Here is a 7,245-nt window from a genome sequence, read left to right as displayed (position 1 = left end):
ACTGAGTATGCAAGGCATGAACAATACCATAAGATCAAGGAGTAAAGCACAGCATAGAGTAAGGAAATAACATGTACCTCAGTTTGCCTCTTAAGGCGGATATCATGCATGCTAACTTTACCTTTTAGGAGGTGTCCGGGTAAGTTAGCACCGGGTACACGTCATGGCCCTCCGGTTGGGTCGTGACACTTTATTAATAAAACATCATGATAAATATATATATATATATATATATATATATATATATATATATATAAAACTGCTCGACCACATCGGTACAGTCACTACAAGAAAATAGGTTTTTAGCGAGGGGAACTCCTGTCGTTAAAGGTCCAAATCCAGTCGCTATAAGTCAATAATGACAGGGTAAAATCCGGTCATCACCCGTCGTTAAAAGCCCTGTCGTTAATACTTAACAACCGGATTTCCGATCGGTCGTTAAAGATTTGTTAGTGACGGCATGATTCCGGTCGTTATACGTCATTTATAGCGACAGTATTTCCTTTCGCTAATTAATCATCCGGTCGTTAAAACTCTTTAATGACGACAACTAATTGGTCGTTGCAAGTGCTTTAGCGACCAAATTTCCCCTCGCTAATGTGAATTCTAATAAACATATATAGTTACAAAATTATATTACTGAATAGTAATAAATTTAAAATGAACACAATGCTAAAATGCAAAGAAAATTAACATATATAATATAAATGTAAAGATCAATGACACAATTGTATCAAACAAATACATAGTTCCAAATCTACCTGATTCCTAAAAGTATGATTTTACTAACAAAAGGAACTAAGATATTGTATTATAAAATCCTAATCTATTTATTTAGTAACGCGAAAAATCTTCTTCCAGCTTTTGCATTGTTGTACCACATTGTAAGCTGCATTGATTTGCATTTGTCCTACAAAAGGAGGTATATATAATGACATTTTGATAGAAAGTTATAAAATACAAAGTAAGGACTAACAAAGAAAGAAGGTGAAGTAAACACATGTTTATCTGTATATGAACAAAAAAATAGCTGAAAATGTCGCTAGGTCTACAACTGTTTAACAGCTTAATCAAACTAACCAACAAAAGATATTGGAAAGGGATAAATAACTTCAACGGAAAAAATAAGAAGACAAACAGATGAAAAACACTAAAGTGCTTTGTCCAGTGGGAACAAAGAAGCCAAAAGGTCTAATCCAGGAGCTATTGCATTTCCAAAGACACTTATTTGATGTTATTTTACTTCTCTGGTAAATTCCTATCGACTATCCATTGACCAATGAACATAATCATGTATGGATGTTGATTTATAGCTTTCATGATACACTACTTACTACGCTATCACAAAAACTTTAATCTTCATGCTCGCTAAACTAGTTCCCTCCGGTTGTCCCCTCACAATCTTCATTTTGAATCTCCTATAACTTCATAGAGTGTGGACTTCACGAGAAAAATAGCAGTTGCAATTGCCACATCAAATGTAAAAAATAAGTACACATATTGCATTGATAATCAAATACCTTCTCAAAACATTGTTTGCTAGGCTGAGAACTCGAAATATATATTGAATCTGGGTATTTGGACCTCTTTGAGCTTTAAAGTTTCTGTCATTAAACAAATGAAACATAAACTTAAAGTTAGTGGCTCCCATACTGTAAAATTGCAATTTACTTTAAAAATTACTTCTCTGTTTATAATGAAGCTAGCACCTAAATTATATCTTAGTTTTTTTTTTGGTAAAAACATTTTATTATTACCAACATTATAGCTCAAGAAAACGAAAAATAACAGACTGAAACTGGACATTAATCCCAGTTATAGAGTATAATTTTCACGAGACAATCAACTGACTACATCTATCACTCTAGTCTAGTCACACAGTAGAAATTAGTAGCATGCACTGATTTCCTCCGGTTATTTTTTCATGCTACAAGAATCCTATCAAATCATTTGAAAGCAAAACTTGCTTCAAATCATTTGAAACCAAAACTTACTCAATGCAAGTAATTCGTAATGACTAGCTTTGAAGGAACTTAAGTTCTTTCATTTTCTGCTTATAAATGGATTTAAAATGTACTTATCAAAGTCTGGAAATATGCTAATTGTGAATAGCTTAGGAAATCTTTATTAAACAAAGATGTAATGAGAAATAGGATTGTAGCACGATGCATGTTAGAGCACATCCAAATGATAAGAATCATAAAAAAGTGAGTCTAAATAATTATTTTTAGCACTCACATAGATTTAGATACATTTAATTTTAGACATGATCGCTAACTTTAGCTTTGATCTAGGTTATGGATATAGTAATTGTTTATTACAAGTATAAGACACTTCTTAAAAATAGCTACTGCAATTGAACAAATGTAATTGAAGAGAGACATACGAGTTAAACCAGATCAAACCTACCAAACTAGCTATGCTACTCCGAATCAAATCTCTCAGCAAGTTGCAAGATACTTCAATGACCGATGTCTACCATGAGTGTAGTGCCAGCAACTTACCTGTAACTCCTAAGAACTAGAGAAGTGATATAAAATAGAGAAAAATATACTTCCTCTTTCTGTCTAAAAGAACTCCCTAAATTACAATGCTCAAAATTTCAAAGTCTTAATTGCCTTCATCACATAATCCAATATTTAAAAAGACATTTAACCTTTAATTTTAAGCATGTAAAGAGGAACTGAGACAAAGTTCAAAAGTGAACAGGATAAATTACATAATTCAAAATCCTAACCTAGCAGGACCTGCAACAATAATTCCTCCTTGTTGCCTGACACATCATTGGAATAAATGGTCTTTAATAATATGACAAGAAGACATGTTGCAAACACTAAACATGCATTTATAATGTTTTGCAGCATGGTCTAATATGCTGTAAGCAAGAAGCTATCACCAATCAATTAGTGCAAAATTGTAAAGATTCTAACAAGACGAAATCCACATACCAACTATAAGCTAAAATGTTAGAGAAACTATGGCTTATGGTTTACCTATAGATAAACAGAAACAATTAAGTCTTTATGTTAAGCTTAAACCCCCACTCACTTCAGGCGGATTTTGCGGAGAAAGGAATCGCTTGGATCAAATAATTGTTCCTTGTTTTCTTCTCACACCAAGCTCGATTTAATGTTTTAGAGTAGACCATCACAGTCATGGAACTTCTAGGCATACTAAATGCGGTCCAATTGGCGAAGCTTCCTTAGGAAATACAAAGCACCAAGTTTCACTTCTTTTGTCTTAAGAAAGAAGAGGATCCAACTCAATGATGAGAAACTATGAAAATACAGTTAATAGATACTTTACATGTCCTATGAGCTAACAGACTCATCAGAAGATAAGCATCTGCATAAATTGAAACTTTGCAGAATAGCAGTTGAAAGTAAAACGCCTTTACATTTGTATGCTACGCACATTAAGATTGAAGACATTTCTCATCAATGACAAAATCAAGAATTAAACATTACGCTCTTCCGGTCAAAACAAATAAAAAAGAGCTTGTGTTTGCACTTTTGAGATATTTTTAATAACATTCAGTTTCTAATTAAGCAAGAACGTTTTTTTGCTTAAGTTATATATCTTATAGTAAATGTCTTACCTACATCTTAAGAATGAAGTAGATTCATATGACTCTTGACAAAAACAATATCAACATGTCCTTTTTTTGTTTTTGATAAGAACAATATCAACATGTTTAAAAATGAGAGACAGGGAAAACAACTAATCAGGAAAAAGAAAAGAGAAGAAAGATGGGGAGAACAAGTAACATACTCATTAACAGGTTAATTAGAACAACAGACGAACATCTGCACTAACCTTTCAGAGTGGTTGTAATTGCACTAGCTCTTGAGCTGATGACCTTGAACCCCTTACAACATTAATATCCCCATTGCCATCATACCTAAAGGAAACTAGACAGTTTGCAACAGAGCTTCCAAATAAATTGAACATAATTTGGATTGTGATTTTACACTATATCCTTACTTAATAAACACATCAGTGATTAAGCAACCCCATTTACCATCTCGTGGACATGCTTGAGTTCAGGTTATTTTACAGGACAGTATATCAGCTGGACCTTACGACAGTGAATGGTGATTGAAGCTTTGCAAAGGATAGACGAGTGCATGTGAATAACAGTCTGCTGAGTTATTCCCAATTTAAGTAAGCTAAATCAAAAGCTTGGGCACTTGGCTGCTGTTGAGTATCCGATTTATGAGTGATCAAGGTAAATCATTTCATCCTACTCTTAATCACGCCACATTCAAAAGCCCGGTACTTAAGTGGAGGAGAGTAGAGTAGCGGACCATGATCCACCAAGTTTCGAATAGTGTACCACTACCTTTGAGAATTTCTCAGTTATAAAAAGAAGATGAAAAAGAACTCGAGATTTAAATTCAAATTATTTTCCTAGTAGATATTTGAGATATAGAGGACTAACATCTTTTTATTTTGCGGTACAGAGCAAGACAAAAAAACAGCATACCTACTTCTGTAGTTAACAACCTCTCAACAATAAACTCTAAACCACATATACTACTGCAGTAACCAACTCACATCAATACAATATTACCACATCAGCTAAGTATAGAAATTAAGAGATGCCAAATTGTTACTGAGACTAGTTTCCATTCTTCCCCCGCATACAAACTAATATCTTTTTGGTGATAAACTATGACATATTACCATATTCCAAAAAACAGAACCAGCTAGTTACAATCTAATATTATCATACTTTTAACACAAAAATGGTGCTTCTAGCTTCTGTCTGCTTATTTATAGGATTCAACTCTTTCAAGAAGCAATTATACCTTTATAGCTGGTGAGCCAATAACCTAAAATTCTATTGTCTTTTACATTAGCAGATGACCATTTTCATGATGTACAAATTTTGTGCATATTTTAGGTTCAAGCCATGTATGATAATCAAGGGCTTAAATCCAAGTACTTAGGATTATCCAAATCTGCCAAATTACGCATGGCTAAAAAAATTTGAAATCTGAAAAAGGGAAGAGGAAAACGAAAGAGAAAAGGCAATGCATTATAAATAAAACTAAAATTTCGCCATTTCTAGGATTTACAAAATAGGATCAATTGATTTACCTTGATTTGCAACAAGCCATCGACATGAATTATCAGCAAAGAGTGCAATCTTCTCATTTGGTTTTAGCCCAATAACTCTCAAGCCTTGGGTCGTGTTTTGTATGCTGGTTAGTATATGCATTCTAATAATCCAGCAAAGTGTCCGCGTTGACCGGGGAATGGATAAACATAAACAGAGGACTGTTCAATGGATTTAGGCATTTTACAAAGGCGCTATCTTATTTTTTCTCCTACAAGCTTGCGAAACAAACAAGAAAGCCCCCACGATACTCAGCACATACACCATAGGTAAAAAAAGTAATTTCAAAGAAAGTAAACAGACTAAGTCTGTCCTTTTTTAACCCAAGCAGATGAATTTTATATCTTGGCTTATCGGTGGTTACAATAATTCGAACACACCAAACATACAAAACAGAAAAAATATCGCTTAAAAGAATGAGCTAGGAACCTTTAATCTTAAGTAGCTACTAGTTAAGGGAGATTACAACTAAATTCCAAAACAAATTATAAATTACTTGTTAATCTTAGGTAGTAGCTACATCAGAAAAATGAGATTATGACCAAGTTCTAAAATATCTCTTTACAAATGAGAAAAAGTTCAATAAGTAATATCATTTAGCATTTCCATAAGTAGTATCTTGCCAAATTGAAATTGGTTTTATGATTTTTTAGCATATTTGACGAAATTGCAGCATTAAATTTACATCCCTATGCTGATTAAACTAGTTTCGAAGATTAAACAAGTTTTCCCCCAAATTATCTTCCATCCCTACTAATTAAACAATTTCACGGCGACTCGACAGAATAGAAACAAAAACCAAAAAACGCTGTCTAATAACATAGCAATAGAAACATAAAGCTCACCCAAAAACCTCAAGCACACAAAAATCATGTAATTCACATAAAACCGAATAAAGAACGAAGCCGAAAGTAACACACGCTGTAAACACAGATGAAAGAGTGAACGATGATGGAGATAAGAACGATGACTCCCAAAGACCAACCCGTAACAATCTGTGAAACTTACGGAGAATATTTTGAGCCAAAATTAAGAAATGCGGAGAGAGGAAGCCAAAATTAACATATAAAAAGTGCAAAATTACGAATCTTACCTTGAGAAGAAACCCTAACAAAAACAATGGATGACGACAAAGGTAACAAACAGTTTTTTCTTCTCCCAGAAACTTAATTTTGATTGCAATTGCAGGCTTACGATGCTTACGATGTTGGTGATAGACCAGCAGTTTTCAATTTGGATCTGTGTGTGTGTGTGTGTGTTTTGATGATAGCTAATTTCATTTTTTGGTGGGGAGTGGGGTGGGGGAAAAGGAAAGGAGGGAAAAAGTAGCGCCTATTTTTTATTGATAATTAACGTTAACGACGGATTATTATGCTTTTAACGATGGCAATATTTCCCCCTCGTTAATATTGAGTTAAAAATGGGTTTTAACGACCGGCAAAAAAATTGGTCGCTACACATATATTTTTAACAACCGGATTCATGTCCCTTCTTTAAGATGTAGTTGTTAAAAGTCATATTTCTTGTAGTGAGTGTAATCATCATTAGCCCGCGTCCAGGCGTAGTTGTTAAAAGTCATATTTCTTGTAGTGAGTGTAATCATCATTAACCCGCGTCCAGGCCTCCCACGTCCGAGGTATCCATCTCACGCCGCCCACTAGTGGTGTCTGCCCGGCCATATAGGCGCGGTGTATTATCATTCTCCATATTTCTTCCCAGCCAACTAGGCACGGTGTATTATACATATACATATAACATGCATGAGAGCCCAATCAAAAGTTATAACTCTATCGGAGTGACGTAGGGTCGGCAACCTCCGATTACATTATAGAGCAATCATCATCGCTAGGTCTCACCTTGAGGGAACAGGTATCATAAGGTGAGATCAACAACAAAAAATGCAATCAATAATCATGACAACTCAATAACATCATGGGAACAATAAGAACCTCAAGCTTTGGCATTTCAAGAAGTGAAACTATCATCATTATCATCATCACTATCTTGTTTCCTTTTAAATTAACAATAACATAAATGAGGTCAATTATAACGAATATCATCCAAGTCAATAGAGTAAACCTCAAACATAACATGAGACCATCTAGCTCTTCGGCCTCGATTTC

At 34.2% G+C, this 7,245-nt stretch overlaps 1 long non-coding RNA gene across 1 annotated transcript; it reads right to left on the bottom strand.

The window, feature by feature from the left end:
• Positions 1 to 704: 704 nt before the first annotated feature.
• Positions 705 to 6,462, bottom strand: LOC132631574 (uncharacterized). Its single transcript, XR_009578899.1, has 5 exons — positions 6,216 to 6,462; positions 5,104 to 5,340; positions 2,410 to 3,901; positions 1,521 to 1,604; positions 705 to 910 (listed from the first exon to the last, which is right to left on the bottom strand). It is a non-coding gene; the product is annotated as an uncharacterized LOC132631574 (long non-coding RNA).
• Positions 6,463 to 7,245: the final 783 nt, after the last annotated feature.

This window comes from Lycium barbarum, chromosome 3, assembly GCF_019175385.1.
Source record: "Lycium barbarum isolate Lr01 chromosome 3, ASM1917538v2, whole genome shotgun sequence".
Lineage (NCBI taxonomy): Eukaryota > Viridiplantae > Streptophyta > Magnoliopsida > Solanales > Solanaceae > Lycium > Lycium barbarum.
Note: the sequence above shows the minus strand (reverse complement) of the source record. Positions and strands in the feature narration are given on the sequence as shown.